Here is a 25,139-nt window from a genome sequence, read left to right on the forward strand (position 1 = left end):
GTCTTTTAATTTCTAATATCTCATTCTCTACAGGCTCCTTCCCCATAGACGTTACCTATGTTACTTCTACTCCAAAACAAAACAAAACAAAAATCTTTCTTGGCTTTAGACTCTCCTTTATTTACTGCCTCATCTTCAGTCTTTCTTTTTAGACAGAAAAGTCTACCCTTCCTTATCCCTTGTAATTGGGTGCCTCCATCACCTCACTGGTTCTTTTCTAGAAAGTAGCATTAATGATTTTCCATTTGTCAAATCTGATGCTATCTTCACAGACCTCATCTTACAGGCTATCTAATGCCATTTTACAACACTGACCATCTAGTTTTTTTCCAATATGAAAATGGCCTTTTTCATTAACCTCTTCATTCTTCCAAAACTCTACACAAAGTTATCAAGGCAAAGCCAGGTTTGAGCATCAGGGAGCACAGGTAAATGATAGGGGGCTGCGGGGTAGCTCATAAAAATGTTTCTGGGAATGTCGGTTGGATTTTATGAGTTTCATCATCTTGTTTTCACACTGCTTCTTTGAAGGTTTTTTTTTGTTTGTTTGTTTGTTTTGTTTTATCATGTCAGGTCAATTTGTTACCTTAAAATTATTACAAAGGATTCTTTTTGGAAAATGTATTCAGATGACATGACTTGTGTTAAAACTAAAAGGAAATGAAATCAAATGAAAAAAAAAAACAATACCCTAGGCAGATAAAAGAAAGAACAACAACAACAAAAAAGTTTCTATGTCTCTCATGTTTAAATTGTGGACAGACATAGAAAGTCACTGCACAGGGCCCAGGGGTCTGTGAGTAGATCCATATGATCTGATATTCTCTCCCATTTTCCATCCCCAGTGTAAATTTGGAATCAAAGAGCTATGTAGGAAATAGCTGATCTACATTCTTATACTAAGTCTGAGTAGTTGCATGCTACTAGTTAAGTTTCCTATTATTTAAGAATCCCTTATAATGCCAACATTCTACGATCCTATAAAACTAGGTCTAAAGTAGTTCAGAGCTATGAATGAGATTTATAAATATAATGTGATACCATTTTGAATCTCTGTCACTAAACACATAAAACTTTCAACCCTTGTACATGATGAAATTCAAATGTAATAATTATCTATCTTCTAACATTAAAGGAAAATATTCTGTTTTTGCATGACACAATTTATTATCTGCCCTATGTCCTTATAACATGGATAGCCCATTTGTTTAAAAAAAAAAAAGATGACAGCTGGTAATTTATTTATTTACAAATTAGGGTCCTGACTTAATAAATAAATACTTGAGGCATTCAAAGGCAGTCACAGTTATTTTTTTAAGGAAAATTATATAGAGACTGTTTCCAATTATATTTAGCATTTGCGAGAGATGTTCTCCTCATATCCTCAAAGTCCAAGCTTTATTAAACGAAGATGGTGATCGAAAGCTTTTGCTCAAGAGCCTGAGCTTGTTGGAAGCACTTGGGTGTTGAAGCCCACGTTGCAAATGAAATAAATGGCATGCCCTCTTGATATACACACAACACACTAACTATCAGCCATCAAGTCAGGATTATGGTGGTCTTAAACAGGCTGGCCTTTATCTTTTTTTTTTTTTTTTTTTTTTTTTTGGTCACACACATAAATTATTTCTTACTCTGTGGCTTTAGAGTGCCCCTGCACACATGGCTTCTTGCTTATACTGATGCCTTTTCAACCTTTGTGTCTGTTGGTATAGGAGACTTTTAGGATTTTCTTTCAATCTTTTTCTCTTAGCCTCCCTCATGTCTTTTCTTTGAGCTGGAAGATATGTTGCAGCCTGGCCATTTATATTCTGGCCCTAATTTATGACTAATCATGCCTCTGGTACCCTTCATGCATCTTAATATGAAGCTTTGGGGCACTTGGTTCCCAGGTGGTGAAATTATCCTGGGCATTGTGTCCACAGCTGTGTCTCTGGCATGGTCTCTAAGGATCCCCTTAAGGAATTATGCTATGCTAAGTGTGACTATAAAATATCAAGGCTGGTTTTCATACAACAATATAAATACTTGTCTCATTTCTTTCTGAGTACAGTTTATATCTATCCCTGTCTTAGAGATAGGAGTGGGTAATTATCAGTTTCTCAGATAAAGATGGCTGTCCCAGTATGAATTTTGATCTCTGAAAAGTCCTGTTTTTCAGACTGGTTAATTAAAGGTGGCAGCAACCCCAATATGCATTTTTGGGAAAATGAAAGGAGGCTAGGTGGCTAGAGGAGTATTAGGAATTCTGATGCTTCTTACATATGGTATTTGGGATTTTGTATTTGAAAGGAAGCTGACACGGGCAGAAAGATATATTACTGTTTGTGTGAAAATCCTTTCTAGTATGCTTTATCCCATTACTAGACACAACAGTCCTTTGATGCCCATGTTGGTAGTCTTCACAGAAGGGTGGGGTTTCTGTCAAATGTTTCTCTTAAGTAGATAATTGGTCTGAAAGAGAAAAATGGGGCCTAGAGGAAGCACAGGGTCTCTTTGGAATGTGTCCAGTGGAAAGGGCACGAGACTGAGAATCTAAAAACGCAGATGTTGGTCTGACATTTATCATGCTGAGCTGTGTGTTGGTGCACAGATCACTTAGCTGAGTGCCCTGCTTAGAATGTGGCCTGACGCACAAAAGGTACTCAAAAAACTTTTGCTGAATGATAAATGAATTAATAATTGATTTATTAAAAATCTATCATAGGATTAGACAACTGGGTTTCAAAGTGTAATCTTTCTTTCCATACTAGACTAAAATGACTTTACGTTCCAATGTATCATCATAGCAAAGACCCTAAGGCAACTGGGTAACCTCTGCACAGGAAGGATTCCCCATTAGCTGACTGCTAAATTTTAGGATGGTAAAACATTGAGAGACATCTTAACGAGGCCATGATCAAAGTCTGTTCTGTTCCTAGTGCCTGATGAGCTTCTGTCACTCAGAAAAGTATAGACATTATAAAGCCAAATTGACATCTAGACAGCAATAAAATCCCAAAGTGGAAATAGTTCCATTTATATTAAAAAATTCATTGGAATTTTGAACTCTAGGGACATAGGTCTGGGTCAGATAATCCGGTGCATGAAGAGGCTTCTGGATCCTCCGACAGTCCTTAGAAAACAGCCCTGGGTTCATCATTGTCCTCTAGTTTCCCTCTCAAGAAGAGTCCCGCAGACCAAGACTTGATAATTATATTTATTATGAAAACCCAGGGTGTGATGCTTATATTTTAGGATTTTGTGAAATATTTTACAAGTATAATGAGGTTTCCATTATTTCTTGATAGCTATTTGTGAACATTGTTTCCTTGGACAGTTTAAGTTTCTGGAAGGCTATTTTTGAATCCTGCTCATTTGTCTTCTCTATCACCAAGTTCCAGTATAAGCTTCACCTCAAAGCAGATTATTTGTTAATCAATAATTCAGGGTGCTGCCCGCTCCGGTCAAGCAGTACTTTCGTATGTACATCTTTTCATTTGTTTACTCATCCATTCTCCACCCGCAACCACCAAGCCTTGTACCGGGTCCCATGATACACACTGGGGAGGAAGAGATGAAAAACCCTAGGTGTTGGCCTTAAGAAGCTGACAAAGGGATAGCCACAGTGTACAAACACAAACATATGGTGAGAAAAGTGCTCTGAGAACAGCAAAGTATTAAACTCATACCTTTCTGAGCTTGGGGTGAGGAGCAAGTGATCAGAGGAGGTCTCATGGAGAGAGAGTGTCTGAGCTGAGATATAAATGAGGAGTGGAATTAAACAGGAGAGAAATGATGTGAAGGGAGGGAGGGTATGAGGGACTGGGAAGTGAAGGTCTCTAGGCTGTATGAACAGCGTGTGCAAAGGCATGAAAGGGAGAAAGTCATGTGCTTTAACAAACTGGATGTGGAAACAGTAGGACTTTATTTTACTGTGACACAGGAGAGGAACAAGAAAAAAAAAGAAAGGAATGATAATATATTACTAACACTTCTCTATTTCTACTGTGATTTTTAATTTTAAATTTATTGTTTGTATGATTTATTATTATTTCTACATATTTGCTTAGTAGCCACTGCTTGGATAGGGAGATAAGAGTCCTGCATTTTGGTGCTAACTTTGACGATTTCTCAAAGAGTGATACAAAGTAGTTTGTGATATCTGGCCCTCTTTTTCATCTTCTTATCTCTCCAAATTAGTCTTGAATTGGCAAAAAATCTGTCATACTTTTTTTACATGTAAAATTTCTATAGCTTCAACATATTTGAAAAACGCTAACCCAGAATCCTGGGAGACAGGATCACATTCAGAACAGAGGGCCTGTGTCTAAAGAGGTCAACACTCATTTGCATAGACAACCTGCAGAGCAGTTGGGGCAGGTGTTAACAAAAAGGTGCTATCATAGTCTCTGAAGTGTTCTGAGTCTCAGCCATGAGCTGTCCCAGCCACAGTCATGGTCACTGCATCTGAGTCTGTAGTAGCTCAGCTTTAGAAGGTCAAAAATTTGTTTCCTGGCTCATGTGAGTCCCAATCAACAATGTTCTAAAAGATAAATAAAAAGGCTAAAAGGAAAGAAGAGTGTATGTGAGAAAGCAAATCTGATTTTTTTTCTTTTTTTTGGTAAAATTCTGTGATGCAATGGAATTGCAGCAAACCTACAAAGTAATTGAGCTCTCATATGAGCTAGAGGAAAAGGATCCTGGGTTAAATGGTCCAAAAACCATGGTCTGGGAACGCTTTCTGTATAGCCTAGTACCAAAAACTATCCCCTTGTCCACTGTTATTTGTTATACTCTTAGGAATTTGAATGCTGATCAAGCTCACATAAGAAAGATTCCTTTTGTATTCAGTCTCTTTCTGACATTTTGCTCCATTCTTTGTGTCCAGCCCTACCTTCCTACAACAATGTCTGCAAGAGACTTTGTTGTTATTAAACTTGGAAGGGCACCTGGATTGCAAGATACCTATAAATATCTCCATTTTACAGGTGCGAAAACTCACCCTCAGAGTGTTCAAATAAGTAGTTCAAAGTCACATATCCTTTTGAAGAAGCTTTTTCAATTCAGTGAATAAACAAATTAATAAGATTTTTCATAGCAGTGAGATAGATTTTTTTTTATGATTGAAATAACAGAATTAAAGAGGAATAATGCATTCGTGCTCTTCAGAGTGTGGTGAAACAGAAATTCTCAGACATTGCTGGTGAGACTGCACTGGCCAAGTTTCCAGAAATCAATTTGGCAATTTTATCAAAGGCCTTAAGAATGTTTGATATCCTTTTTCTTAATCCAGTATTTCTCATTGCAATCTATTTTAAGGAAATAATTAAAGATGTGGGCAGAACAGACATAGATAGATAGATGATAGATAGATAGATAGATAGATAGATAGATAGATAGATGATAGATAGATGATAGACACTGATTGCAGCTCTATTTTTAATAACAGTAAAAATTAGAAATAGTCTACTTTGTCATCCATATGGACACGGCTGATTAAAGTATGGTGTAATCATAGGACAGAATATTATGCAGCTATTAAAATACCTTCAAATAATTTTATTTTGCATGAGAATATACTAGTAATGTTAAGGAGAGAAAATGCAAGATAATAGAATGTGCATTGTGACTTCTGTGTGTGAGTGCGTGCACACGAAAAAGAGAGAGACCCACTAAAATATGCAGGGAGCACACCAATATGTTATTTGTAGTCTTCTTGGTGGATGAGAGTGCAATTTTAATTCTCTTCCTCATACTTTACTATCTTTTCCAAATTCTCTATAATAAGCAAGGATTTCTTTTAGCACATGGAAAAGAGATTTTACTAACCTTAGATTTAACTGCTTTGCATTTCCAGATGAACCTTCCCTGTTCCACCCCTAACATATAAGATAGAAGGATGGGAGAGAGGACGTTGGTTGGGAATAAAGGCTTACCAAGGACAGAAGCTGGTCTCCTTAAGACTTTATGTGATTGCTTAGGAAAAGATCTATGGCATCCAACAGAATAACTTTATTCTGCCAGGGAGCACAGAAAAGCCAAAGACTTAATTTTATGCCATATGGAAAACCACCCTACCCCCAATCAGCACTTCCTACCCTTGTTCCAGTCATTCTGTGCTGTGACCTTATGTGAAAGTGTATAACTTACCAGTTACTGTTATATTATAACTCTCTGTTTGTTGTCGATTGTTTCCCCTCGCTGGACTGTAAGGAACAGAAGGACAAATACCTTGTCTGTCTCACTGCTCTGTGCTCAATGCTGAGAACATGGCCTGACACACAGAAGTTCCTCGATAAACTTTTGTTGAATGATAACTGGAATAATTAATTCACTACCAATCTGTCAAAGGCTTTGACCTCTAGTCTTTGAAGTTTAATCTTTACTCACCAAGGCTGTTGGTACACTCTCAGACTTGACGTTGGCTACAGATTTAGATGTTGGGGAAGAAAATGGATGGCCCCAAGAATCATAGCATCTTTGACTGTGCTGCCTTTATTTGGGAGATGATGGGAGTGCTACTGTCCCACCACGGGCTCTCTTTGTCCTTCTGACCCAGCAGGAAAGCACTGGGACAAGATGCCATTTTTCAGGTCCCTTGTGGCATCGGCCCATCATGTGTCCTGCTCACTGCTAGTTTCTTCATACCGAGTTTGGGAAATCACTGACTGTTCTGCTTGTCTGACCAGTACAGGCCAATTGGTTATATATATTTAAATTTCACTGCACCAATAAGTCTTGCGCACATCTAGGAGGATGAGCAAAGTCATTAAAGTCAAATAAAGTACCTTCCCACCTACTTAATTTTCAAATTCACCAACTGTTAGGTAACACAATTAAGCTTACTTATTTATATTAAATAAATAAATAAATGTAATCTTATTGTTCTACTTATCATAACCACCATTTGTAAAACACTCACTATGTCAACATTACATTAAATGATTTACATGCATTACCTATTCAGCCTTCATCATAACCTTATGACATATATTTTATTACCCCATTTTACAGATGAGAAAAATGAGTCTATTACAATGTAGGTGTGACTGATCATAAGAAGATATGATTCTATACATACTGCAAGTGAGAATCCTTAAGCACTAAGTATCCTAGGCATTCCACAAACACTTAGAGCTGGAGCTAAGGTCAGCACTCCATAGAAAAATATCAGGTCACATTGGGAAGCTTCGTTTTTCTGAAACATTCCTGCTGGCACTCTTCATTTTCATAATCCAGCATTACATAGTTACCAATGTTGCCTTTCATCCTTATGTTATTTGATCATTTAATTGGTCTGCTTCAAACCTGTGGGCTAACTGCTTTGCAGAAGCAGAGGGGAGATCTGTGAAGAGACGTCTGTTTCAAAGCTTCAGAGTGTGATGAGTTGCTGAGTTTATGTGAGCTCTTCCAAGGTGTCCCCCCTGGCCTGTCACCTGTGGAAACGTATTTTTGTTACTGTTGTTGAGTTGTCCTGACTCTCATCCTTTATACACTGACCTCCGTTCCATCTTCTTGACTTTTGAATTAATTTTCCTAATTTGTAGAAATAAGTCAATTGGGACATAAAGCCACTTGAGAGCCTAGCTGAGTTGTCTCTGAAAGCTCCAGCAATGGAGAGAACCAAGGGCTGTGAGGACATGATGCCTGATTCTTTCAGTGGCTCTAGGTCAGGCCTTTCCTCATGCACACCTTGTCTTTAACTTACGATATTCAGATACTGCCACACACTAGGCAAGAGAGAAAGGACAGTAGCTAACTTGCGCTTACACAGCCATGCAAAAGAAGACTGGAGGACTTAACACTTAGCAGTCACGGAGTTCAAGAAAACCGTGGAAACCAGGGACCTGTTCAAAACTGAACTTTTGTTTCAGCAAGGGAGAGAGAACAAAAAATAAAAAGAACTAAAGCAAAAAAGGGCAAAGCTTTAAGACACCAGTCTGGCCACCTGGGCACCCGTTGGGATTTTGGGTGCTTAATGGCCTGTTAATATTTTGAATCTCAGTCTGCAGCATGAGAAGACACAAAATACTCCCTGGGGCAGCCCCCATGCACTTAATGGATCTTTTACTTTCAGCTTCCTGCTGGGAAGTGTTTAATTGCATCCGTGATTGAGATGATCATTTTTATTGTGTTCAGCCCAGAGCTAGGGAGAGGGGGCCCCTCCTTGGGCAAGTTTTGAATTTCAGGTTATTTGTCATCTCTTAGCCATCATCAGTGGTGCTGTTACTGTCATCATCATTATCATCAGAATGGGAGTGTTGAGCTTGTAATTGCATGTGGCACTGTGCTAAGTGCAGTACAAGGAAGGCACTTGGTTCTTGCTGGCCAGACATGCATAGTCAAAACCTACTCCACGCCGGAGCAGACCAGCGTTACAAGTTCATGCAAGAACTTGAAAGAAAGGAAGATGAAAACACTGAGTAAGCGAGCAGGTCTTAGGAGGATTTAACTGCCTGGGCTCTGTGTTAAGACTACAAACTATCATCTGGGGACTTTTAGTCTATTTAAGTACTACCACTAAACTGCTAGGTTCCTGACACTGTCCTAAGTACTTTGTGTGTGTCATATATAAACTCCTTGCAACAGCCTTAGGTGATAAGTGCCATGATTATGCCCAGCCCACTCACCAGATGAGTCCACGCTACGAGTAGGAAGCAGAGTGAAGATGCTAAACCGGTCTGTCTGACCTCAGGGTCCACGGCAAGGTAGCATTTAAACCCTGAGGAGTCACTGCCACATTTCGTAGGTAGTATAACTTTGGGACAGACTTTGATTGCATTGCATTATTATTTGAAAATTTCAGTTAGCACTGTGTTTATAATGATATAAAACCCAGCTAAAAAGACAAAGTGAGAAAGAGCAAGCAAGAATGAAAACAGTTGATTTAGGGTAGTAACTTTTTAAAATTAGCTCCATAACATTTTTTTTTTTTAAGTGGGCTCCACACCCAGCGTGGAGACCAATGTGGGGCTTGAACTCATGACCCTAAGATCAAGACCTGAGCTGAGATTGGGAGTTGGATGCTTAACTGACTGAGCCACCCAGGTGCCTCATATATTTTTATTAATATCACAGTTTTTTTTAAAAAAAGGTTTAGAAATGGTTGAGTGTTGTGTACTGAACTGGAAGGAATGTGCTATGTTGGGTGAATGTATGATCCTATCTGGGTGCTGAGTGAGTTAAAACTTTTTGATAATTTAGATAAGTGTCTCATCTATTTGAATTCTGATTACTTGTAGGCACACTCACCTCCTATTGCATTTTTGACTATTTATTAGATACTGGTTATCCCATTAATAGGATTCACTGGTTACATGTTACTTAAGGATTCCTTCTAAGTTGATACTATGTGTACTGATAATCCCATTTTCTCCCTCCTCCCCTCATACTTTCTCTCTTTCTCTTTCATAATTTCTTTTGGGGGGAGGTGGGGGGGTTGGAGGAGGAAACATGCCATTTAACGCCTTCTCCCTTCAATTTTCCTTTCTTAAGGATAGAATTATTTTTAATATAAAATTCTCCAATTCTTAATTTTATTAGGGTATTTGAACATGCAAAAGGGTGTTACAAATCATTCCATTATAGGAAATTCCTACTCTCATGGAATAATCCTACATGAAGAAAGGTCACTTTGGAGGGCCCCTGAAAGTTCCTGCAGTCCTCTCTCTACTCCTAATTAAAATAGCCCTCCTAAACTTGAATTGCTTTAGGCCAGTATGTTGGCTGCGCGTAGGTTTCTTGCCCGTTCATATAGTCTAAATGTATAATCCGCCACCCCCACCCCCAGTTACCTGCCGACACTCCATACTGGTTTGTTCTTGAGGGAGCTGCTTTTTTCTGGGTTTGGAGGCCATAAATACAGTAAAAGGTGTTCTAGCTTATGAGTCAGGTGAATTGGGTTCTCCTTCCAGCTGTGGCACTAATCAGGTATGTGATCTGAATCAGGTAGTGACCCTTCCGTGCCTTTGTTTCCTTATCTGTAAAAAGAAGGAATGGCCTAGACATCTCAGTCCTTTCTCACTCTGTGGCTCAGGACTAGAGAACAAATGCAGGGCTGAGGTCTTCGTTGCTCTCAGTTCACTGTTTACTGATTCACCCCTCTGCGGGGGCCCTTGGTAGGCCCTGGCTTGCCTGCCCCATGCCTGCAGGCTGTGTCTGCCTGCTTCAGAACATGTGGTCCCCAGGGGCTCCTCTTTTCCTTCCTCCTTTGCATATGAAACAAGCAATCTGTTATGTTGGCAATCAGTTACACCTTGTGAACCCCAGGCTTCCTTGGGCACTGCCATTCTGAGGCTGTCCTCTCCCTCACCTGTCACCCATGATGGACAGTGGGGGGAGGGGCAGTGCTCCTGACCTCACTGGTGGACAGCAAGGAAGCTCTTGAAGACGTAATAGGATATGGCGGTGGCAGCTGCTCACTGAACCCTCTGTAATATCACATGTGGCTTATGATTGAGGGTCAGAATGTTGTGCTTGGCAAGGTCCTTTGTGTGACGGATGGTGAAGATAAATAAGTATGATGCCCAATTAGGAACACCATACAATTACCCTTGTCCATACTGGAGACATGGCTGTCACAAAATGGTTTCACCAGCAAGAGGGAGAAAGATGGGATTTTGTTTGGGGCTGTCATGGAAAAAAAAAATCAGCATCTTCCATATGATTTCATAACTCCTTATTTAAAGAGTATGTCCTAGCTCCCTGTTGCCTTCCTCACATGTGCATATGATTTTATTTCCCTTCAGTTTCTCTGAGAATTCTCCTATTTTAGTCATAGGCAACCATTTTTCCATTTTATTTTATTTTATTTTTTTTAAAGATTTTTTTTTTTTAATGTGACAGACAGCCAGCGAGAGAGGGAACACAGCAGGGGAGTGGGAGAGGAAGAAGCAGTCTCCCAGTGGAGGAGCCCGATGTGGGGCTCGATCCCTGAACGCCGGGATCACGCCCTGAGCCGAAGGCAGACGCTTAACGATTGCGCTACCCAGGCGCCCCCGTTTGTCCATTTTAAAACTCTCTGATCATCGTTTAATGAAGATTCTAGGGTATTAAAACAGGGCAGAGAATGGACTCATAGGTGGGAATCTAACTGGGATAACAAGTGACCGTGACCAAGAACCAGAGTAGGATATTTTCCCCCTGCTCTGTGATCTGCCTATTCATCTGTGTAAACAGAACAAGAAGCCAAAGGCAAACACGAATCTTCTCCCTGGTGAGAACTGACCGCAAGAGGGCCCCAGGGAGCACAAGTCAATGGAGCTTCTGCAGATTGGCCAAGAGTCACCTGGATTCGTAAATAGGATGAGCAATACCATTTCACAACCTTTGGTGCAGAGGGGAATGTGATATTTAGTGGAGCAAGGCCCATAAAGCTAAATAAAAATGTTTTATATTAGGTCATTAAACTGTATGTCATAGAACCTTTAAAACAGCACACAGTATAAATCAGAAGTTCATGTTCATAGGGTTGCTGTCATTTAATCGACACTATTGCGGCATTTTAGGCTTGGGTCACTCCTTACTTCTTTCTGGTTTAAATTAAGAGAATTTCCACATCTTGCTTGGTCCAGGAAGGAAACGTCCATCAGCTCGTGGGCTTCTGTGACGTCCAGCCCAGGGATCAGTCTCGGTGCTTCTCACAGTGGTCGCAGATCCTAGAATTTGAGTGCTCCAAAACCACACACAGCGAACTTTGCCCACAGAGTGGAGGTGGTCAGCGGGGTAGTGATTCGAGAGGCTTAAAACTGCATTTATGGGTAATGCACACGTACATAACACAGGGCTCCAGGGGCCTCTGAACCCATAAAACCACCCGTTTTAGAGTTTTACCGGTGCTCTTCTTCAATGGATAAAATACCTAAAAAGTCAATTACTTATTGGCTCTTCTGAGACTTGATTTAGCAGGGGCTAAATGGAAGACATCGTACATGAAAGTGTATTCTGTAGGACTCAGTTTATACCAGATTCAAAAACAGGCAGAACTTTTGATGCTACTGAATTGGACATTTCAAAGTGATGAACGTGGTAACTTTGATGGTGTGTATATTTTAGCAAACACACACGGACAAAAAACAAATAAAACCCAGCACAGTTTAGTGAGTTAGAAGCCATGAGAGGGGCTGCCATTGGTGCATCAGTGACTACAGTGGGGCAGGAGGGGAGCCTGGGGGTCAGCTATGACTCTGTCATCTGGGCACGGGCTACACCGGCGGTTCATTTTGTGAAGATTCTCCGAACTGCATATGCTATGGCTGGCGTACTTTTCTAGATCTGTGCTTTGCTTCAGTAAAACATACACCCCAAAAAAAGTGCCCAGTAAGTCTTAGTTTATCTGACTTAATTTGACTGGGGTGTTGGTCACAAGTGTGAAAATTAACTCTATTCTCCTGTTTCTGCAGGGATTTGGGCAGAGATAATTGAATAAAATTATGTCACTGCATGATATTTCTATTATTTCCTTATTGCAAAAATTGAATTAGTTTTAAGGAAAATAGGGCAAGATTTTGTCAGCATTTCAACCACAATGCCGCCTACTCTCCATAGCTGCTTTCCTTCCGTGAAACTGTAAAGCACGTGCGGCTGCCGCCATCAGTGCGCTTAGTCTGTCAGCTGTGAGCTCCTGGGCACGTATTCTGCTTTCCTTAAAAGTTCTGCCTCCGTGTCGTGCTGTGGAAGAGTGACAGTCCTGTTGTCTAGCAGAGGCCAGGGAACCATCTGAAGGGATGCTCTGCAGAGAGCACGAGTATCGTGGGAAGGTTGAACAAAATGACCTATATGGCTCCCTTCATAATTCCCAAATTCCGATTCTTTTATTCCTCTACGCGTCTGTACGTGTTTCAAACTGTCTTATGAATATGGGTCCTTATCTCTGGATCGGTTTCTTGTTCAGTAATTTTGTGAAAAAAGTCACAGTGGTTATGCAAGAACGCCCGCACTCTTAGACACTGTATTCATTTTCTAGCCTTGCCATAATGAGTTACCACGGATTAGAAAGCTTAAAACAGAAATTTATTCTCTCCCAGTTGTAGAGGCCAGAAGTCCAAAGTCAAGATGCCAGCAGGCCCACTCTCCCCCAAAACCCGCAGGAGAGAAAACTTGCTTGCCTCTTCGAACTTCTGGTAGCTCCTGGTGATCCTTACTTAGCATTTCTTAGCTTGTAGCTGCTTCACTGCAATCTCTGTGTATGTCTTCGCATGGTCTTCTTCCTCGTGAGTCTGTGTCTTTCTGTGTCCTCTACTCTTTTTATAAGGACATCAGTCATTGGATGTAGGGCCCACCTGAACAGGATGATTTCATTTAGAGATCCTTAATTACATTCACAAAGACCTTATTTCCAAATAAGGTCATAGTCTGAGGTTCCAAGAAGATATCAATTTTGGTGGGGACACTATTCAACCCACTATAGACACCTTCCTGAAAAGAAGATTTTTTTTTTTTTAATCAACCTTAAAAGTATGTGCTGGGGCTTGCAATAGATGTAAAGTGAGTGGTTAAGAGAATGGAGTTTTTTGACAGTTCCCAAGGGGGTCAGGGAGGGAGATTATACAGTCATCTCTTTGGATAGCAAATTATTATTGTGCCCCTGAGTGTGCCAGGCACTCTATAGGCACTGAGTGTAGAGTGGGGACCATAAAGGAATGGAAGCCCTCCCCATGGCAATTATGGTCTGGGGGGGAGCTCAACATAACCTACAAAACACAAGAACAAATCTGTTACTGCAAATTGTTAAGGAGGCGGTACAGCATACCATGAGAGAGAATTGTGTTGGGAGGAGGCCCTGCTTCTCATTTGCAGGCCTGTCAGGGAAATTTTCTCAGAGGAAAGGATATTTAAGCTGAACCAAAAGAGGGGTAGGAATTAGCCACGTACACATTTGGGAAGACCATTCCAGGTGGGTAGAGTGGTGAGTTCAAAAGGCAAAAAGGGGGCCTCTGAGGCTACTGCGTGATGATGAAGGCAGAGGATGAAGAGCGGGTGCCAGCAAGCTTGATCATGCACTTGTGGCGGTTCACATTCAGGATTTGGGGGTCCCTGCGATAGGACTTTCCGAAAGGTTGAAACAGAGGAGCAGAATGCTCTGAATGTCGTTTTAAGGTGATCTCAGGTTGATGTATAGAGAAGAGAGAGGGAGAGAAAAATGACACCCACGGTCTGAATACAGAACGGTGGCATAGGCAGCCTGGGCAGAGACCTGGCTCCCCAGGAAATATGCCATATGTATTCCTGTGGCTGAAAGTGGTCAGGAGGATTCCTAAAGGTTTATTTCCAAGGCTGAAGGCAAGCCTGACTCAATAGAGATGTGTATAGCTCCACTGTGTATAAAGAGTTGACTTTTAAAAAAAGATGAAATGAAAATAATTTTGACTGCATCTTATCTAAAATTAACAAAGGAGATTTTACCATGTATCTCTGCTCATTTGCTATGAAATTTTTGAATTATAATTTTGAATTATGTAGGTCCAGAATTTGATTTATGCAGATGACATTGATTACTGAGATGACTAGTGCCAGGTAATTAGGATTTGGAAATACTGTCACAAAGGATGGGAAGGGCCTCCTAGAGAAGGGCGAGTCTCTCAGACCTAGAAATATTGGCTCGTGGTGCCTCTGAACCAGCAGGGCACCCCGTCTCCTACCAGAAAGCTGTGTGGCACCTTCCTTTTAAATATCAGTTGAGGCAACCTTTGCCAACAGGCTTTGTTTTCCATCTCTAGAGGACCTGGATTTGGGTGCAAAAAATGAAGATTGAGATGAGATTAGATGTAAGGAAAGATGTCTCCTAACCATGAAAATAATACACCATTTAACTTGTTATTAGAAACCACATGCATGCAATCGTTTGAGCCAGTGAACATGTCTGTATCTCTCCCACTGGATTCCCTAACATGCTACCTCTTCCTGCTCCCTATGCACTTGGCTGGGAGAAGGCTAACATTTGACTATGGCAAATGAGTTCATTTCCTTGGCAGACAACCATGTGCTCCTCACAGCAGAAGTCCCCTCATCTGAAGGATAACTAATGTTGTGAACACATCTTCTGTTCCAACCTGAGCCCCTCTTCCCTTAAGAAGACCGATAATCCTTACAAATTACATAAAAAGAATCTGGGTGCCAGAGCTGGTCTGGGGCAGAGATGGCCTTGGCAGAGAGCCCCAGCGCCACTGCCCTGTCTGCCTAGTATTAGCCACATGAGTAGGCTGCCTCCATCAAAATCAATAGGACCGTATGGCAATGTTCGGATCTGAAATTATTTCAAATGGGTTCCTGTGTAGTTACAACTCAGTACTTTTTCAATCTTCGTGATTTCAATTTGGAAAGTCGTTCAAGTGAGTAATTTAATGTTGGGCTGTTCCTTCTGTTTTCCATCAAGCTCACAAAATTCTAAAAATAATGTTATCATGAAGCAAACTTTGTGCTTAACAGGACACTGAGGGGTTTATAGTACTATTTGCTCCAAGTATGAAAGATTGGTCAGATTTGACTTGATCACCACAGCTCTGGGTTTTGTGAAGACAAGTCGTTAGTTTTGTGAAGTTAACTTTTAACTCTCAGATTATGTCTTGCCTCAAAAGAGAAAAGCTAAATTATCGATGCACATACAACTGGCCATTGTCCAAAGGCAAGGTGGGGAGGACTTCACTAAGGAAAATGTCACTTAATAAACTCCCAGTGACTCTCCTCATTCATGCCTATTAACCCCAGGCATGATGCATGATGCCTCCATGCATGATGCATGCATGATGGTCTTCTGACCAGAGAAGTATCTCAAATCACATTTTAGAATTAGGCAAAGTGCATTTTCAAGCTGTGTAGGTACATGTTTTAAAGAGCTCTAGAGTTTTGCAGGGCTTGTTATAAAAATATTTCCTTGTCACCCACCTCAGCTCTTTTCCTCTTTCCAGAATCAACCACATTGAATTCCTGATTATTATGAAATTTTTCTCCATATCTCTAAGTAACATGCTTATATTACTCCTTTTTTAAAATTTTTCCATTCCGGGCATTATCTACTGACCTCCTGCTGTGACAGATACAGAACTGACTTTTTTTAATACCTCTTCACCCATTCACCTCTACCATATATGTGCCCTGTTCTCATTCTTGAATGCCCAATAAAGTTCTATCTTAATTTTTTTTTTAAATTAGTATTCAGTGTTTATCATATGGAATCAGAGTATACTATGGTTACTTTTTGCCATTTGTATGGTTTTGTTTTGTTTTTCTGTTTTCACATACTTATCTTTTCATTATGAGCTTAAATATCCCTCCAGTTACCCAGGTGTATCTGTCCATTGTTTCTTCCTGAGCTACTCTCTCCCAGAGATTCTTGGCCTGATCCAATGTGGAATGGTTGACTCCTGCACAATGGACAGCGCTATTATCCCAGGACCCTCTTTCACTACTGTTCTGAGAATCCCCTCCAGTTTCCCTTCTGTATTGCAGCCCCCATTTCCTAAAGCTCATGTTCCCTTTATTGTCTGACTTGTGGTGGATTATATCATTTAGCAGCTTCCTAAGATAGGGTTCATGGAAGAAGGGAGAGTTCTATCGCATGTCAGAAAATGTTTTTAGGGGTACCTGGGTGGCTCAGTTGTTAAGCATCTGCCTTCGGCTCAGGGCATGATCTCGGCATTCTGAGATCAAGCCCCACATCAGGCTCCTCTGCTGGGAGCCTGCTTCTCCCTCTCCCACTCCCCCTGCTTGTGTTCCCTCTCTCACTGGCTGTCTCTCTCTCTCTGTCAAATGAATAAATAAAATCTTTAAAAAAAAAAAAACGTTTTTATTCTTTCCTCTCACTTTATGGGTAGTTTGGTTGGGTATAGAATTCCTATTAAGGGAAGGTTTTCCTCCAGAATTTGAGGGTATGGCTCTATTGTTTTCCAGAATTGCTTTGAAACATCCAATAAGTTCTGATACCTGATCCTATTAGGATCTCTGTCTCTTTGTTTCTCTTTTTGGATACTTCCAGGATGTTCTCTTTTTCTGCAGTGATCTAAACTCCCATGACATACCTTGTCATGGATGTTTGTCATAATGTGGGTATGGGCCTGTTTAATCTGGATTTGTACCCTTCAGTTCTGGGAGATTTTTTCGACTTACTCCATTAATAATGTCTTCTCTTCCAGTATCACCATCAACTGTCCTCAGGACTCTTTTTACTCAGTGATTGAAGTTCTAGAACTAATCTTCCTAATTTTGTTTCCTTATCATATTTTACATGTTTTTGTCTTTCTCCTTTAATTTCTAGACTGTTTTTAAATTATTAGATTATTTATTATCAATAAATAATTGTAAAAATCCAAAATGTAGCCATGATGAATTAGACATGATATTCAACACAGATAGAATTCGGAAGATCTACCACTGATTGTGCCATTATGGGTAGCACAAAATCTGTCTGTTGTCACCATGAGTGGAATAATTATTGCAGGTCAGAGGTTAGGAGAACACTGAGCCATTGTATAACCTCAATGGTAGGCTGGATTGTAAACAAGGAAAACCTAGAAAAGACCAGGCATGACTTTAGTAGTCCTTCATACCAAATTATCATCTCCAAAGGGACATGAAGACTGTACTTAAAAAAACTCTGAGTTCCAGAGGGTAAGACTTGGCCATGGAAGATCCCTACAGCTAGCATATTTGAGGTAAGACAAATTATTCGTCATGGCTCAGAGTGGTCTATCCGACTGGGGTACCGGGCTCATAAGGACTTGTTTAGATTTTAAGGGCCTAGCCAAGTAAGCTGTTGTTAAGGACTTTATATACCAGAGTAAGGAATTGTTGCATAAATCAAGAAAACAGTACTAGAAACCCAAATCACACAGACAAGATAAATCCTAGAAGTGAAGGAATAAGTGGTCCTAAGCCTCGTCCTAAGGCACCCTAATTCCTTGATTTATGGCAATGTGACTAATTCTAGACACACTAGCTTGTAAGCCTGAACACTTTAAACTGTCTGGTCAGCCTTGTCTCAGGACTGGGAAGGGTCGATTCTGTGAGCTGAAAATTGTCAAAGCCACAGCTGGGTGGGCTGGGAAGAGGTAGACGGGGAGTTTTGAGCATTTTCAGATCTTCATGACTACCCATCACTTTCTCCAACAAATATCAACTTCATTTTTCCTTTAACTTACCCTGTTCCCTTGTCTTCATAGATTGTCCTCTTCTCTATTTTTTAAATCTAATCTTAATAGTCAGTTTTAGTTCACCTACACTTCATATTTTTTCTCTTACCTTATAAATGTTGCCTGTTTCCTGTGGTAAACCAGAATTCTTCATCTCTCCTCACCTTGAAATTGTAACTTAATCCAGAAATCTTCCCAAGATTTACAAAGAGAATAACTTGATCAGTACATCCTGGGTTTTTTTTAGAAATCATGTGCATGCCTTTTAAATGTTGTCTCCCTTTGTCCATAGTAGCCTAAGTAGTCTTCTTGAAGGAAAGGCTATCTTCTCTCTATCTTTTTTAAAAGATTTTATCTATTTATTAGAGAGAAAGCAGAACGAGAGAGAGACAGAGAGAGAGAGAGAGACAGAGAGCAGGAGCAGGGAGGAGGGGCAGAGGGGGCAAACAGCCCTGCTTAGCAGGGCGTCTGCCTTGGGGCTCAATCCCAGGACCCTGGGATCACTACCTGAGCCCCAAGGCAGACTTTTTTTTTTTTTTTTTTAAGTTGGAATGCTTCACGAATTTGCATGTCATCCTTGTGCAGGGGCCATGCTAATCTTCTCTGTATTGTTCCAATTTTAGTATATGTGCTATTGAAGCGAGCACAAAAGGCAGACTCTTAACCAACCGAGCCACCCAGGCACCCCCTATCTTCTCTTTATTATGCCACTCAAACACCTACACAGACCCAGCATGGGTACACCAGCACAGTGAGCATGTCTGGCTCCGTCTGGCCCTATCTACAAACTTGAGTGGAGTCTTCACCTTCCTTTATCTTACCTGCCATGAAAGAATCATCTCAGGAAAGAATTAGGGTACAGTCCTTAACAAAGTTGTTACCTCTCCCAAGCCCACCAGACTACATCAACAGAAGTCTCTGGTATAGTTTGGGATTGGTAAACCAGGAAATGCTTGCCCATGGGTGACCACACTTTCCCTGAGGTTGAGTCATCTTTGGCAGGATAGAACAAATACTTAGTGTCAGGGTCAGGGCTCCTGACCAAAGAGAGCTCAGAAAGACAACCCATGCCAGGGTCTGAACAAAGCTGAGAGTCTAGATGGTAAGAACATACTTCATTCTCTGTTGTGCATGGCATTGTCTCCTAAAGTCTCTGCCCTGCTTTTGGATGTAGGCACTATTGATCATTAACTCCACTTCTGGCTCCCTTCCCTCTCTGGAGAATGGGGGTTGGGGCTGAAAATTCCAAGCTTCTAATCATGGCTTGGTCTTTCCAGTGACCAGTCCCTATCTAGAAGCCCACCAAGAGTCACCTCATTAAAATAAATGACATTGATATCACCCAAGAAATTATAAGAGTTCTGAATTCTGCATTAGGAATCAGGATCAAAGGCCAATTTTAAAATAAAAGATTCTCCCAGTACTCTTATCATTTAAGAAATTACAAGGAGCTTTATGCTGGGTACTGAGGGCAGATATATATAGATATACAGATATATAGATAGACATATATCTATATATATGTGTGTATATATATGTGTATATGAATGTGTATGTATATGTATGTGTGTATATGTGTGTGTATTTGTAGGTGTATATATGTGTATGTGTGTGTGTTGTTTTCTATCATTTCACCATCAGAGAGGATGGTTTTATCTTACTAGGAATGAACAATTAATGTGTTAAATGGAGTAGATAGTTTTTTTAATTCTTTTTTTTTGAAGATTTTATTTATTTATTTGAGAGAAAGCAGAGAGCATAAGTGGTGGGGGTGGGGAGGGAAGGGGCAAAAGGAGAGGAAGAAGCAGACTCCCCGCTGAGCAGCGAGCCCAGTGTGGGGCTGGATCCCAGGACCCTGAGATCATGACCTGAGCTGAAGGGAGGCATTTAACCAACTGAGCCACCCAGGCACCCCAAAGTAGATAGCTTTCATGGAGACGACATATCTAAAATATATTACAGAGAGGGAAGCAATAGACTGACTAAGGCAATAGAGATGAGAAATGTTCTTTAGAAATGAAATGCATACCAGTTCCTCAGCTTTATTCCTTCCTTTCCTCAATAGAGATCAGTCCAGACATGGAACACCATTGTTTGGATCAAATATTCATGGTTGAGGGGTGCCTGGGTGGCTCAGTCAGTTAAGCATCTGCCTTTGGCTCAGGACACAATCCCAGGACCCTGGGATAGAGCCCCACATCCAGCTCCCTGCTCAGTGGGGAACCTGCTTCTCTGTCTCCTCATCCCCCACTCCTTCTGTCTCTTCCTATCTCTTTCTCTCAAATAAACAAATAGAATCTTTAAAAAAAAATGTTCATGGTTGGGTCTAACACTAGTAGGTCTGGATCTACTACCCCACCTCTATACACAGTCATAATAACATTTTTATACTCTTCAGTATCTTTTTACGCACATTATCTCATTTAATCAGGTGGAACATGTTGAGCTTCTAATATCATTTTCATTTTAAAGATAAGTACATGGAATGACAGAGAAATAAAGTAACTTATTCAAGGTCATACGATGGTGAGTCATCAAATTCTGATGATTGATCATACTAAGTGATCAACTGTTAAACACTCACTACAGGCACCATATTAAATGCTTTATTTAAAAAAAAAGTCCCAACAGCTTTAGCAAATGGGTAGTGATAATTATTCCTGCTGTATAGAAGAAAAAAGAGAGAGTAAGTAATTTGCTGAAGTCACATAGCTGGTCAGTGGCAGAGATTGGGCTTAAATCTACATAAGCTTGCCTCTAGAGTCTGTGACCTTAACCATTACACTATGGCTTGTTTCCTTCTCCTGATGTCTAGTGAGTTTTGCATAGTATGGTCACTTCCTTGTTGAATCCCATCTCTCATCTTAATTGATTTTGCCTTTTGTAGCATCATCACACATCTGCTCTGCTGGTCCACCTATGTTCCTTTCATATCCTGTCTTCCATATGCCTCACTCACCTGGCGTCCCAAAACACTGGACCCTTCAGCATTGTCTGCGTATATCTCTCTTCTTTCCCTAGTTATTTGGAAATATTGAGGGCATAAACAATCTTTATAAATTTTATATTTTAATTCTTTGCACTGGAACTGAGGTCTCCCAACTACAAATGCAGTCTTCTGACCAAAATCAGTCTCCAGAATCAGAGTCAGAAAGATTCAAGTTCAAGCCCTGGCTCTACCACTGATTAGCAGGATGACAGTGGCCAAGTTTTGTTGCCTCTTTGAGCCATAGTTTACTCATCTATAAAATGGAGATAATGGTAGTAGCCACTTAAAATTCAAATGTGAGGAATATTCTAGATAATGTGTAAGAGATTTTTAACATAGTGAGTAGCAGATACATGACTTGATAATCAAATTTGTTATTAGTGTTACCATCATATTTAATCCTAATTAGGAAAGGAAAACTACCAGCTTTGGGAAAGACCCCACTCTTGAAGTTTCTCTTGCTTAGGAAATCCCTGGGTATTTCTTAAGAGTCTAATAATAAATAAGGGTCCTTCTCATATAACTCAAGCTAAAAGGTATGTTCATCTATTTTGATAGAAGCCATCCCTAGGTATGATATTAGAGGAGGTAGGTGTGTTGTTCCAGCAATAATAGATTTCACAATCATGAGAAAGCAGTAAGGAATGGAAATCCATAGTGATTAGTTATGGCAATTAGAATCTTCTTTTCTTCACTGTGTGGGCAGGCAATCTTTTCTAGTCCTTTACCCTCATTGAATTTTAAAAATTGTGCTACTCTTTTGAAAATAACTATGGCTGATCAACATCTTTTTTTATGGTCAACAGGAACATCTCTTATTTGTCTGAAACTGCTTTGGGTTAATAAATTATTGGGATAAGGACTTAGAAAACATGACAACCGGCTTTGATGTGACGCTGACAGCGTAATGAATAACAGAGTTTCAGGATCCTGCAACTTTGATTGCTTTTCCTCCTCCTATTTGCTTTGTTCATCTCCGAGAAGAAAATCCACATTTGTAATATCACCTAATCCTTTTTTTTTTTTTTAAGATTTTATTTATTTATTCAACAGAGATAGAGACAGCCAGCGAGAGAGGGAACACAAGCAGGGGGAGTGGGAGAGAAAGAAGCAGGCTCGTAGCGGAGGAGCCTGATGTGGGGCTCGATCCCACAACGCTGGGATCACGCCCTGAGCCGAAGGCAGACGCTTAACCGCTATGCCACCCAGGCGCCCCTCACCTAATCCTGCTGTTGGACATTAAACATTTATTTTAAACATTAAAACTGCTGAGCTTGCAAGTTTATGACCCACCAATACTTTTATTTATTTATTTTAAATTTTAATTTCTTCGTGTTGAAATTGCCAAATCCACTGATTTGAAAGAAAATGAGCTCTGGAAGATGTGACTTTTCATGAAGTGTAACCAAATACAGCTGGTCAGGAGAGCAGGGAAGGGGGATTTTGCTGGTGGTGCTGACTGGAATGGCAAGGCTGAAAATGCACACATTTGTTATTGAATGCTTTACAGTTTGGTTATGTTTGGACTAAGGTTTTTAAAATATCTTTGGGTTTTGAAAACCCAGAACAATGTATTCATAACCCATGGCCCATCAGTTTTATTGTGGCGTTCATTTTTAGAGAAAGAGTGGTTTTGCATTTGCAATGAATCGGCTGTTTGCTTTCCCAACTCTCCCACTTCATTAGAGTGATGCAGTTTATTCACCTAATGGTAAACATTTTTCCCCCCAATTCCTGGTCAGTGCTTGGCTCGAACTAGAGGGTTGCATTTTCAGAGCGTTGGTGTGTAGCCGCAAACCAGTATAGCTTTTCTATTGATGAGGATGCGGTTTCTGGGATTTATAAGTACTTTTCCTATGTAATTATGTCTGCATGCCCTGCCTCTCTCTCCCTCTTTCTTAATGAATAAAATAGAGAGCTATTATGAGGGGATCACAAGCTACTGTAAAAGTATTCAGTAGTTGTTACTGATATAAATTTTTTGGTGCCTGTGGACTTAGAAACAAAGTTCTTTCTCTTACCGGAGGCAGCTAAAATGCGGTGACACTTAGAAGATATCTTACCAAGTGTGCAGTCTAAGGATTTCTGTGTGTAGTTTTACTGCCATGCCCTCCATTTCTTAGGCCAAGGTAGTTTGCATGCCTTCTCCCAAGATTGTTATACATGAAAATATAAGGATCATTGTATATTGATGCATCTTCTAGAATGTTGAGAGGCAATGAAAAGAGACAGGTGCAAGCTATATGAAAGATGATTTCCTGAACACTTTGTTGAGATAAATATACTGTAAATGGGAATGCACTGTGGTATATTGGCAGGCGGGTCTTTTAAGTCTCTGGATGTAGAGAATTATATTGTTGTGTCTCTGTCATGTCAGTTTATTTTGTACTCACATGAGCAATTGCAGGGATGCACAAGCTAACATATCGGTTATGAGAGGGCCCAAATGAGGGCCTACGGATGGATGAGTCTCAGTAGCCAATAGCTGACAGGGCTGCGAGTCCTGAAGGATGATTTCATGGACTTGTTGCATCTTTCATGCAAAAAAGGATTCGACAGCTGTCAAAAGGGCAGATTGGTCTCTAGAATCTCTAGGGATCTCTGGGAAGAGTGTGTATATTTGGAGAAGTGATTACAAATATTAATGGGCTCTGAGAATCACAAATCGGAAAGCACGTGCTTCCGAGACCTCACTGCCCATAGGGTCGAATTCAGGAAAATTGGATTTTTAACAATTACCTTTTTTTTTTTTTTACTAAGTATAGTTTCTACCTTGAATAAAAAAGTATTATAATGGGAAAAATGAAAGCTTTAGCACAACAGGCAATATATCGGGTTTGGTTTAATGGTCTGCTTGGTTGTTGTTGATTTGCTTACTTTTTAATCATTCCCAAGTCATTAAAGAAGACCTCACTAATCCTTGCTTCCTTGATGTTTCTGTATCTAAAGAAACACAGAAATAGGAACTATTCCTACCTTTGCTAAGTTATATATTAAGATTTTAATGCTTGTAGTTTTTCTTCTTATGGGATTAGAATATTGGTCTATGCTAGGGTCAGTGAGCAACACTGCTCTGAGAGGAAAGGGTTGGGTAGACAAATGTGGCCCCTACTGGCTGGGATGTTTGGGGGGACATGTGGACTGTCCTGGTTAAAGAGCTAAGCTATATGAGTCAGCTCTTCTAAATGTTAGACACGGCAGGGACTTGAAAGTCACTTTGTCTAAACTCTTCACATTGTCCAAGGCATTTAAAAAATGTTGAAAGCCAAGAAACCTAAATTCTCTTCCTGATGATCCCATCCTGACTGCATGGCTTTGGACAACTAATTTTCCTTTTTCTATATATCATTTACTTTCTCTTGGCTGAGTGAAATCCACTTATTTCAAAGAGTATTTAATAACAAATTTTTTACATAATCAAATAATCTTTTACAGATTGCTGTAATTAACTTTTTTTCTTTTTTCTTAAATGAACATTATGTATGGTTCTTGTACTGAAGGGTATAGGGCAGTGGTTCTCAACTGGAGATGATTTTGCCCCTCCCACATGGGAGAGGCATTGGTTGGTAATGTCTGGAGATGTTTTTGATTGTCCTGACTGGAAGAGGAGAAGACAGAATACTGGCATTTAGTGAGTAGAGAACAGGAATGCTGATACACTTCCTACAATGCAGAAGGCAGCTCTCCACAGCAAAGAATTATCCAGCCCCAAATGTCAGTAGTGCCAATGTTGAGAAACCGTGCTCTAGAGATGTGCCCTTTGAAGAATGCCACAGCATCCTTTTCTCTTTTCTTTTTTCTTTTTTCTTTTTTCTTTTTTCTTTCTTTTTTCTTTTCTCTTTTCTTGTTTCTTGTCTCTTCTCTTCTTTACTTTTTTCCCTTCTTGCCTCACTTCACCCCACCCTGCATCTTCTATCCTCTCTTTTCCTCCTCTCCTCTTTCCTCCTCTCTTCCTGTCTTCTTTTCTCTCCCCTCTCCCCTTCTTCTCTTCTCTTCTCTTCTCTTCTCTTCTCTTCTCTTCTCTTCTCTTCTCTTCTCTTCTT

At 40.3% G+C, this 25,139-nt stretch overlaps 1 protein-coding gene and 1 non-coding gene across 4 annotated transcripts in view; one reads left to right on the forward strand and one right to left on the reverse strand.

The window, feature by feature from the left end:
• The window catches only part of DCC (DCC netrin 1 receptor), a 1,087,479-nt gene that overhangs the window by 344,568 nt on the left and 717,772 nt on the right, over positions 1-25,139 (forward strand). The window lies entirely within an intron of this gene.
• Positions 18,648-18,754, reverse strand: LOC117796229. Its single transcript, XR_004620595.1, has one exon. It is a non-coding gene; the product is annotated as a U6 spliceosomal RNA (small nuclear RNA).

The sequence above is a fragment of the Ailuropoda melanoleuca genome, chromosome 14 (genome assembly GCF_002007445.2).
Source record: "Ailuropoda melanoleuca isolate Jingjing chromosome 14, ASM200744v2, whole genome shotgun sequence".
In the NCBI taxonomy this organism is placed as follows: Eukaryota; Metazoa; Chordata; class Mammalia; order Carnivora; family Ursidae; genus Ailuropoda; species Ailuropoda melanoleuca.